Source organism: Eleutherodactylus coqui, chromosome 11 (genome assembly GCF_035609145.1).
Source record: "Eleutherodactylus coqui strain aEleCoq1 chromosome 11, aEleCoq1.hap1, whole genome shotgun sequence".
NCBI lineage: Eukaryota > Metazoa > Chordata > Amphibia > Anura > Eleutherodactylidae > Eleutherodactylus > Eleutherodactylus coqui.
The window spans coordinates 53,796,644-53,808,031 of NC_089847.1; the positions used below are offsets into that span (position 1 = coordinate 53,796,644).

The 11,388-nt window shown below is 45.0% G+C and overlaps 3 non-coding genes across 3 annotated transcripts; all 3 read right to left on the reverse strand.

Moving 5' to 3' along the window:
- Positions 1–2,813: 2,813 nt before the first annotated feature.
- Positions 2,814–2,885, reverse strand: TRNAD-GUC (transfer RNA aspartic acid (anticodon GUC)). The gene has a single exon. It is a non-coding gene; the product is annotated as a tRNA-Asp (tRNA).
- An 884-nt stretch (positions 2,886–3,769) lies between these two features.
- Positions 3,770–3,841, reverse strand: TRNAD-GUC (transfer RNA aspartic acid (anticodon GUC)). The gene has a single exon. It is a non-coding gene; the product is annotated as a tRNA-Asp (tRNA).
- Positions 3,842–10,003: 6,162 nt separating this feature from the next.
- Positions 10,004–10,075, reverse strand: TRNAD-GUC (transfer RNA aspartic acid (anticodon GUC)). The gene has a single exon. It is a non-coding gene; the product is annotated as a tRNA-Asp (tRNA).
- Between the last annotated feature and the right edge of the window lie 1,313 nt (positions 10,076–11,388).

The following is an 11,388-nucleotide window of genomic DNA, read 5'->3' on the forward strand; positions in this document are numbered from 1 at the left end:
GATGAAAGCATGGCAGTATTCGGGCAGACCCATTTACTCTTGGGACCGATAGAATTTTGCCCATTTACACATACGCAGATGTTCTGCCAAAAGAAAAATAGCTTCCACAGATGATATCTTGAGTCATCTAACTGCAAAGTCCAGCTAAAGAAATCTCAAGTCTGACAAATCAGACTTTTTCCTTTTCCCCAAAGGTAAAGCTGCAGTGATTCCTGGGGACAAAGCGCTGTTTGGAGGTGAAATGCAGAAAAACATAACCTGGTGTTGTAAATAGTACATAGGCAAGAGGATAGCAAAGTGGCATGCTTCTTAGCATTTAGCAGGAATCACTTCTTCTTGAGATGGACTTTGTCAAAGATGGCGACAGTCTTGGGAAATAGCTTCGTAGAAAACGAGAAAAGCACTCCCCGTCGGGGAATCGAACCCCGGTCTCCCGCGTGACAGGCGGGGATACTCACCACTATACTAACGAGGAAGAAGCTGATGAAAGCATGGCAGTATTCGGGCGGACCCATTTACTCTTGGGACCGATAGAATTTTGCCCATTTACACATACGCAGATGTTCTGCCAAAAGAAAAATAGCTTCCACAGATGATATCTTGAGTCATCTAACTGCAAAGTCCAGCTAAAGAAATCTCAAGTCTGACAAATCAGACTTTTTCTCTTTCCCCAAAGGTAAAGCTGCAGTGATTCCTGGGGACAAAGCGCTGTTTGGAGGTGAAATGCAGAAAAACATAACCTGGTGTTGTAAATAGTACATAGGCAAGAGGATAGCAAAGTGGCATGCTTCTTAGCATTTAGCAGGAAGCACTTCTTCTTGAGATGGACTTTGTCAAAGATGGCGACAGTCTTGGGAAATAGCTTCGTAGAAAACGAGAAAAGCACTCCCCGTCGGGGAATCGAACCCCGGTCTCCCGCGTGACAGGCGGGGATACTCACCACTATACTAACGAGGAAGAAGCTGATGAAAGCATGGCAGTATTCGGGCAGACCCATTTACTCTTGGGACCGATAGAATTTTGCCCATTTACACATACGCAGATGTTCTGCCAAAAGAAAAATAGCTTCCACAGATGATATCTTGAGTCATCTAACTGCAAAGTCCAGCTAAAGAAATCTCAAGTCTGACAAATCAGACTTTTTCTCTTTCCCCAAAGGTAAAGCTGCAGTGATTCCTGGGGACAAAGCGCTGTTTGGAGGTGAAATGCAGAAAAACATAACCTGGTGTTGTAAATAGTACATAGGCAAGAGGATAGCAAAGTGGCATGCTTCTTAGCATTTAGCAGGAAGCACTTCTTCTTGAGATGGACTTTGTCAAAGATGGCGACAGTCTTGGGAAATAGCTTCGTAGAAAACGAGAAAAGCACTCCCCGTCGGGGAATCGAACCCCGGTCTCCCGCGTGACAGGCGGGGATACTCACCACTATACTAACGAGGAAGAAGCTGATGAAAGCATGGCAGTATTCGGGCAGACCCATTTACTCTTGGGACCGATAGAATTTTGCCCATTTACACATACGCAGATGTTCTGCCAAAAGAAAAATAGCTTCCACAGATGATATCTTGAGTCATCTAACTGCAAAGTCCAGCTAAAGAAATCTCAAGTCTGACAAATCAGACTTTTTCCTTTTCCCCAAAGGTAAAGCTGCAGTGATTCCTGGGGACAAAGCGCTGTTTGGAGGTGAAATGCAGAAAAACATAACCTGGTGTTGTAAATAGTACATAGGCAAGAGGATAGCAAAGTGGCATGCTTCTTAGCATTTAGCAGGAATCACTTCTTCTTGAGATGGACTTTGTCAAAGATGCCGACAGTCTTGGGAAATAGCTTCGTAGAAAACGAGAAAAGCACTCCCCGTCGGGGAATCGAACCCCGGTCTCCCGCGTGACAGGCGGGGATACTCACCACTATACTAACGAGGAAGAAGCTGATGAAAGCATGGCAGTATTCGGGCGGACCCATTTACTCTTGGGACCGATAGAATTTTGCCCATTTACACATACGCAGATGTTCTGCCAAAAGAAAAATAGCTTCCACAGATGATATCTTGAGTCATCTAACTGCAAAGTCCAGCTAAAGAAATCTCAAGTCTGACAAATCAGACTTTTTCTCTTTCCCCAAAGGTAAAGCTGCAGTGATTCCTGGGGACAAAGCGCTGTTTGGAGGTGAAATGCAGAAAAACATAACCTGGTGTTGTAAATAGTACATAGGCAAGAGGATAGCAAAGTGGCATGCTTCTTAGCATTTAGCAGGAAGCACTTCTTCTTGAGATGGACTTTGTCAAAGATGGCGACAGTCTTGGGAAATAGCTTCGTAGAAAACGAGAAAAGCACTCCCCGTCGGGGAATCGAACCCCGGTCTCCCGCGTGACAGGCGGGGATACTCACCACTATACTAACAAGGAAGAAGCTGATGAAAGCATGGCAGTATTCGGGTGGACCCATTTACTCTTGGGACCGATAGAATTTTGCCCATTTACACATACGCAGATGTTCTGCCAAAAGAAAAATAGCTTCCACAGATGATATCTTGAGTCATCTAACTGCAAAGTCCAGCTAAAGAAATCTCAAGTCTGACAAATCAGACTTTTTCTCTTTCCCCAAAGGTAAAGCTGCAGTGATTCCTGGGGACAAAGCGCTGTTTGGAGGTGAAATGCAGAAAAACATAACCTGGTGTTGTAAATAGTACATAGGCAAGAGGATAGCAAAGTGGCATGCTTCTTAGCATTTAGCAGGAAGCACTTCTTCTTGAGATGGACTTTGTCAAAGATGGCGACAGTCTTGGGAAATAGCTTCGTAGAAAACGAGAAAAGCACTCCCCGTCGGGGAATCGAACCCCGGTCTCCCGCGTGACAGGCGGGCATACTCACCACTATACTAACGAGGAAGAAGCTGATGAAAGCATGGCAGTATTCGGGCGGACCCATTTACTCTTGGGACCGATAGAATTTTGCCCATTTACACATACGCAGATGTTCTGCCAAAAGAAAAATAGCTTCCACAGATGATATCTTGAGTCATCTAACTGCAAAGTCCAGCTAAAGAAATCTCAAGTCTGACAAATCAGACTTTTTCTCTTTCCCCAAAGGTAAAGCTGCAGTGATTCCTGGGGACAAAGCGCTGTTTGGAGGTGAAATGCAGAAAAACATAACCTGGTGTTGTAAACAGTACATAGGCAAGAGGATAGCAAAGTGGCATGCTTCTTAGCATTTAGCAGGAAGCACTTCTTCTTGAGATGGACTTTGTCAAAGATGGCGACAGTCTTGGGAAATAGCTTCGTAGAAAACGAGAAAAGCACTCCCCGTCGGGGAATCGAACCCCGGTCTCCCGCGTGACAGGCGGGGATACTCACCACTATACTAACGAGGAAGAAGCTGATGAAAGCATGGCAGTATTCGGGCAGACCCATTTACTCTTGGGACCGATAGAATTTTGCCCATTTACACATACGCAGATGTTCTGCCAAAAGAAAAATAGCTTCCACAGATGATATCTTGAGTCATCTAACTGCAAAGTCCAGCTAAAGAAATCTCAAGTCTGACAAATCAGACTTTTTCTCTTTCCCCAAAGGTAAAGCTGCAGTGATTCCTGGGGACAAAGCGCTGTTTGGAGGTGAAATGCAGAAAAACATAACCTGGTGTTGTAAATAGTACATAGGCAAGAGGATAGCAAAGTGGCATGCTTCTTAGCATTTAGCAGGAAGCACTTCTTCTTGAGATGGACTTTGTCAAAGATGGCGACAGTCTTGGGAAATAGCTTCGTAGAAAACCACTCCCCGTCGGGGAATCGAACCCCGGTCTCCCGCGTGACAGGCGGGCATACTCACCACTATACTAACGAGGAAGAAGCTGATGAAAGCATGGCAGTATTCGGGCGGACCCATTTACTCTTGGGACCGATAGAATTTTGCCCATTTACACATACGCAGATGTTCTGCCAAAAGAAAAATAGCTTCCACAGATGATATCTTGAGTCATCTAACTGCAAAGTCCAGCTAAAGAAATCTCAAGTCTGACAAATCAGACTTTTTCTCTTTCCCCAAAGGTAAAGCTGCAGTGATTCCTGGGGACAAAGCGCTGTTTGGAGGTGAAATGCAGAAAAACATAACCTGGTGTTGTAAACAGTACATAGGCAAGAGGATAGCAAAGTGGCATGCTTCTTAGCATTTAGCAGGAAGCACTTCTTCTTGAGATGGACTTTGTCAAAGATGGCGACAGTCTTGGGAAATAGCTTCGTAGAAAACGAGAAAAGCACTCCCCGTCGGGGAATCGAACCCCGGTCTCCCGCGTGACAGGCGGGGATACTCACCACTATACTAACGAGGAAGAAGCTGATGAAAGCATGGCAGTATTCGGGCAGACCCATTTACTCTTGGGACCGATAGAATTTTGCCCATTTACACATACGCAGATGTTCTGCCAAAAGAAAAATAGCTTCCACAGATGATATCTTGAGTCATCTAACTGCAAAGTCCAGCTAAAGAAATCTCAAGTCTGACAAATCAGACTTTTTCTCTTTCCCCAAAGGTAAAGCTGCAGTGATTCCTGGGGACAAAGCGCTGTTTGGAGGTGAAATGCAGAAAAACATAACCTGGTGTTGTAAATAGTACATAGGCAAGAGGATAGCAAAGTGGCATGCTTCTTAGCATTTAGCAGGAAGCACTTCTTCTTGAGATGGACTTTGTCAAAGATGGCGACAGTCTTGGGAAATAGCTTCGTAGAAAACCACTCCCCGTCGGGGAATCGAACCCCGGTCTCCCGCGTGACAGGCGGGGATACTCACCACTATACTAACGAGAAAGAAGCTGATGAAAGCACGGCAGTATTCGGGCGGACCCATTTACTCTTGGGACCGATAGAATTTTGCCCATTTACACATACGCAGATGTTCTGCCAAAAGAAAAATAGCTTCCACAGATGATATCTTGAGTCATCTAACTGCAAAGTCCAGCTAAAGAAATCTCAAGTCTGACAAATCAGACTTTTTCTCTTTCCCCAAAGGTAAAGCTGCAGTGATTCCTGGGGACAAAGCGCTGTTTGGAGGTGAAATGCAGAAAAACATAACCTGGTGTTGTAAATAGTACATAGGCAAGAGGATAGCAAAGTGGCATGCTTCTTAGCATTTAGCAGGAAGCACTTCTTCTTGAGATGGACTTTGTCAAAGATGGCGACAGTCTTGGGAAATAGCTTCGTAGAAAACGAGAAAAGCACTCCCCGTCGGGGAATCGAACCCCGGTCTCCCGCGTGACAGGCGGGGATACTCACCACTATACTAACGAGGAAGAAGCTGATGAAAGCATGGCAGTATTCGGGCAGACCCATTTACTCTTGGGACCGATAGAATTTTGCCCATTTACACATACGCAGATGTTCTGCCAAAAGAAAAATAGCTTCCACAGATGATATCTTGAGTCATCTAACTGCAAAGTCCAGCTAAAGAAATCTCAAGTCTGACAAATCAGACTTTTTCTCTTTCCCCAAAGGTAAAGCTGCAGTGATTCCTGGGGACAAAGCGCTGTTTGGAGGTGAAATGCAGAAAAACATAACCTGGTGTTGTAAATAGTACATAGGCAAGAGGATAGCAAAGTGGCATGCTTCTTAGCATTTAGCAGGAAGCACTTCTTCTTGAGATGGACTTTGTCAAAGATGGCGACAGTCTTGGGAAATAGCTTCGTAGAAAACCACTCCCCGTCGGGGAATCGAACCCCGGTCTCCCGCGTGACAGGCGGGGATACTCACCACTATACTAACGAGGAAGAAGCTGATGAAAGCACGGCAGTATTCGGGCGGACCCATTTACTCTTGGGACCGATAGAATTTTGCCCATTTACACATACGCAGATGTTCTGCCAAAAGAAAAATAGCTTCCACAGATGATATCTTGAGTCATCTAACTGCAAAGTCCAGCTAAAGAAATCTCAAGTCTGACAAATCAGACTTTTTCTCTTTCCCCAAAGGTAAAGCTGCAGTGATTCCTGGGGACAAAGCGCTGTTTGGAGGTGAAATGCAGAAAAACATAACCTGGTGTTGTAAATAGTACATAGGCAAGAGGATAGCAAAGTGGCATGCTTCTTAGCATTTAGCAGGAAGCACTTCTTCTTGAGATGGACTTTGTCAAAGATGGCGACAGTCTTGGGAAATAGCTTCGTAGAAAACCACTCCCCGTCGGGGAATCGAACCCCGGTCTCCCGCGTGACAGGCGGGGATACTCACCACTATACTAACGAGGAAGAAGCTGATGAAAGCACGGCAGTATTCGGGCGGACCCATTTACTCTTGGGACCGATAGAATTTTGCCCATTTACACATACGCAGATGTTCTGCCAAAAGAAAAATAGCTTCCACAGATGATATCTTGAGTCATCTAACTGCAAAGTCCAGCTAAAGAAATCTCAAGTCTGACAAATCAGACTTTTTCTCTTTCCCCAAAGGTAAAGCTGCAGTGATTCCTGGGGACAAAGCGCTGTTTGGAGGTGAAATGCAGAAAAACATAACCTGGTGTTGTAAATAGTACATAGGCAAGAGGATAGCAAAGTGGCATGCTTCTTAGCATTTAGCAGGAAGCACTTCTTCTTGAGATGGACTTTGTCAAAGATGGCGACAGTCTTGGGAAATAGCTTCGTAGAAAACGAGAAAAGCACTCCCCGTCGGGGAATCGAACCCCGGTCTCCCGCGTGACAGGCGGGGATACTCACCACTATACTAACGAGGAAGAAGCTGATGAAAGCATGGCAGTATTCGGGCAGACCCATTTACTCTTGGGACCGATAGAATTTTGCCCATTTACACATACGCAGATGTTCTGCCAAAAGAAAAATAGCTTCCACAGATGATATCTTGAGTCATCTAACTGCAAAGTCCAGCTAAAGAAATCTCAAGTCTGACAAATCAGACTTTTTCTCTTTCCCCAAAGGTAAAGCTGCAGTGATTCCTGGGGACAAAGCGCTGTTTGGAGGTGAAATGCAGAAAAACATAACCTGGTGTTGTAAATAGTACATAGGCAAGAGGATAGCAAAGTGGCATGCTTCTTAGCATTTAGCAGGAAGCACTTCTTCTTGAGATGGACTTTGTCAAAGATGGCGACAGTCTTGGGAAATAGCTTCGTAGAAAACCACTCCCCGTCGGGGAATCGAACCCCGGTCTCCCGCGTGACAGGCGGGGATACTCACCACTATACTAACGAGGAAGAAGCTGATGAAAGCACGGCAGTATTCGGGCGGACCCATTTACTCTTGGGACCGATAGAATTTTGCCCATTTACACATACGCAGATGTTCTGCCAAAAGAAAAATAGCTTCCACAGATGATATCTTGAGTCATCTAACTGCAAAGTCCAGCTAAAGAAATCTCAAGTCTGACAAATCAGACTTTTTCTCTTTCCCCAAAGGTAAAGCTGCAGTGATTCCTGGGGACAAAGCGCTGTTTGGAGGTGAAATGCAGAAAAACATAACCTGGTGTTGTAAATAGTACATAGGCAAGAGGATAGCAAAGTGGCATGCTTCTTAGCATTTAGCAGGAAGCACTTCTTCTTGAGATGGACTTTGTCAAAGATGGCGACAGTCTTGGGAAATAGCTTCGTAGAAAACGAGAAAAGCACTCCCCGTCGGGGAATCGAACCCCGGTCTCCCGCGTGACAGGCGGGGATACTCACCACTATACTAACGAGGAAGAAGCTGATGAAAGCATGGCAGTATTCGGGCAGACCCATTTACTCTTGGGACCGATAGAATTTTGCCCATTTACACATACGCAGATGTTCTGCCAAAAGAAAAATAGCTTCCACAGATGATATCTTGAGTCATCTAACTGCAAAGTCCAGCTAAAGAAATCTCAAGTCTGACAAATCAGACTTTTTCCTTTTCCCCAAAGGTAAAGCTGCAGTGATTCCTGGGGACAAAGCGCTGTTTGGAGGTGAAATGCAGAAAAACATAACCTGGTGTTGTAAATAGTACATAGGCAAGAGGATAGCAAAGTGGCATGCTTCTTAGCATTTAGCAGGAAGCACTTCTTCTTGAGATGGACTTTGCCAAAGATGGCGACAGTCTTGGGAAATAGCTTCGTAGAAAACGAGAAAAGCACTCCCCGTCGGGGAATCGAACCCCGGTCTCCCGCGTGACAGGCGGGGATACTCACCACTATACTAACGAGGAAGAAGCTGATGAAAGCATGGCAGTATTCGGGCGGACCCATTTACTCTTGGGACCGATAGAATTTTGCCCATTTACACATACGCAGATGTTCTGCCAAAAGAAAAATAGCTTCCACAGATGATATCTTGAGTCATCTAACTGCAAAGTCCAGCTAAAGAAATCTCAAGTCTGACAAATCAGACTTTTTCCTTTTCCCCAAAGGTAAAGCTGCAGTGATTCCTGGGGACAAAGCGCTGTTTGGAGGTGAAATGCAGAAAAACATAACCTGGTGTTGTAAATAGTACATAGGCAAGAGGATAGCAAAGTGGCATGCTTCTTAGCATTTAGCAGGAAGCACTTCTTCTTGAGATGGACTTTGTCAAAGATGGCGACAGTCTTGGGAAATAGCTTCGTAGAAAACGAGAAAAGCACTCCCCGTCGGGGAATCGAACCCCGGTCTCCCGCGTGACAGGCGGGGATACTCACCACTATACTAACGAGGAAGAAGCTGATGAAAGCATGGCAGTATTCGGGCAGACCCATTTACTCTTGGGACCGATAGAATTTTGCCCATTTACACATACGCAGATGTTCTGCCAAAAGAAAAATAGCTTCCACAGATGATATCTTGAGTCATCTAACTGCAAAGTCCAGCTAAAGAAATCTCAAGTCTGACAAATCAGACTTTTTCCTTTTCCCCAAAGGTAAAGCTGCAGTGATTCCTGGGGACAAAGCGCTGTTTGGAGGTGAAATGCAGAAAAACATAACCTGGTGTTGTAAATAGTACATAGGCAAGAGGATAGCAAAGTGGCATGCTTCTTAGCATTTAGCAGGAAGCACTTCTTCTTGAGATGGACTTTGTCAAAGATGGCGACAGTCTTGGGAAATAGCTTCGTAGAAAATGAGAAAAGCACTCCCCGTCGGGGAATCGAACCCCGATCTCCCGCGTGACAGGCGGGGATACTCACCACTATACTAACGAGGAAGAAGCTGATGAAAGCATGGCAGTATTCGGGCAGACCCATTTACTCTTGGGACCGATAGAATTTTGCCCATTTACACATACGCAGATGTTCTGCCAAAAAAAAAATAGCTTCCACAGATGATATCTTGAGTCATCTAACTGCAAAGTCCAGCTAAAGAAATCTCAAGTCTGACAAATCAGACTTTTTCTCTTTCCCCAAAGGTAAAGCTGCAGTGATTCCTGGGGACAAAGCGCTGTTTGGAGGTGAAATGCAGAAAAACATAACCTGGTGTTGTAAACAGTACATAGGCAAGAGGATAGCAAAGTGGCATGCTTCTTAGCATTTAGCAGGAAGCACTTCTTCTTGAGATGGACTTTGCCAAAGATGGCGACAGTCTTGGGAAATAGCTTCGTAGAAAACGATAAAAGCACTCCCCGTCGGGGAATCGAACCCCGGTCTCCCGCGTGACAGGCAGGGATACTCACCACTATACTAACGAGGAAGAAGCTGATGAAAGCATGGCAGTATTCGGGCAGACCCATTTACTCTTGGGACCGATAGAATTTTGCCCATTTACACATACGCAGATGTTCTGCCAAAAGAAAAATAGCTTCCACAGATGATATCTTGAGTCATCTAACTGCAAAGTCCAGCTAAAGAAATCTCAAGTCTGACAAATCAGACTTTTTCCTTTTCCCCAAAGGTAAAGCTGCAGTGATTCCTGGGGACAAAGCGCTGTTTGGAGGTGAAATGCAGAAAAACATAACCTGGTGTTGTAAATAGTACATAGGCAAGAGGATAGCAAAGTGGCATGCTTCTTAGCATTTAGCAGGAAGCACTTCTTCTTGAGATGGACTTTGTCAAAGATGGCGACAGTCTTGGGAAATAGCTTCGGAGAAAACGAGAAAAGCACTCCCCGTCGGGGAATCGAACCCCGGTCTCCCGCGTGACAGGCGGGAATACTCACCACTATACTAACGAGGAAGAAGCTGATGAAAGCATGGCAGTATTCGGGCAGACCCATTTACTCTTGGGACCGATAGAATTTTGCCCATTTACACATACGCAGATGTTCTGCCAAAAGAAAAATAGCTTCCACAGATGATATCTTGAGTCATCTAACTGCAAAGTCCAGCTAAAGAAATCTCAAGTCTGACAAATCAGACTTTTTCCTTTTCCCCAAAGGTAAAGCTGCAGTGATTCCTGGGGACAAAGCGCTGTTTGGAGGTGAAATGCAGAAAAACATAACCTGGTGTTGTAAATAGTACATAGGCAAGAGGATAGCAAAGTGGCATGCTTCTTAGCATTTAGCAGGAAGCACTTCTTCTTGAGATGGACTTTGTCAAAGATGGCGACAGTCTTGGGAAATAGCTTCGTAGAAAACGAGAAAAGCACTCCCCGTCGGGGAATCGAACCCCGGTCTCCCGCGTGACAGGTGGGGATACTCACCACTATACTAACTAGGAAGAAACTGATGAAAAATGGCAGTATTCGGGGAGACCCATTTACTCTTGGGACCGATAGAATTTTGCCCATTTACACATATGCAGATGTTCTGCCAAAAGAAAAATAGCTTCCACAGATGATATCTTGAGTCATCTAACTGCAAAGTCCAGCTAAAGAAATCTCAAGTCTGACAAATCAGACTTTTTCTCTTTCCCCAAAGGTAAAGCTGCAGTGATTCCTGGGGACAAAGCGCTGTTTGGAGGTGAAATGCAGAAAAACATAACCTGGTGTTGTAAATAGTACATAGGCAAGAGGATAGCAAAGTGGCATGCTTCTTAGCATTTAGCAGGAAGCACTTCTTCTTGAGATGGACTTTGCCAAAGATGGCGACAGTCTTGGGAAATAGCTTCGTAGAAAACGAGAAAAGCACTCCCCGTCGGGGAATCGAACCCCGGTCTCCCGCGTGACAGGCGGGGATACTCACCACTATACTAACGAGGAAGAAGCTGATGAAAGCATGGCAGTATTCGGGCAGACCCATTTACTCTTGGGACCGATAGAATTTTGCCTATTTACACATACGCAGATGTTCTGCCAAAAGAAAAATAGCTTCCACAGATGATATCTTGAGTCATCTAACTGCAAAGTCCAGCTAAAGAAATCTCAAGTCTGACAAATCAGACTTTTTCTCTTTCCCCAAAGGTAAAGCTACAGTGATTCCTGGGGACAAAGCGCTGTTTGGAGGTGAAATGCAGAAAAACATAACCTGGTGTTGTAAACAGTACATAGGCAAGAGGATAGCAAAGTGGCATGCTTCTTAGCATTTAGCAGGAAGCACTTCTTCTTGAGAT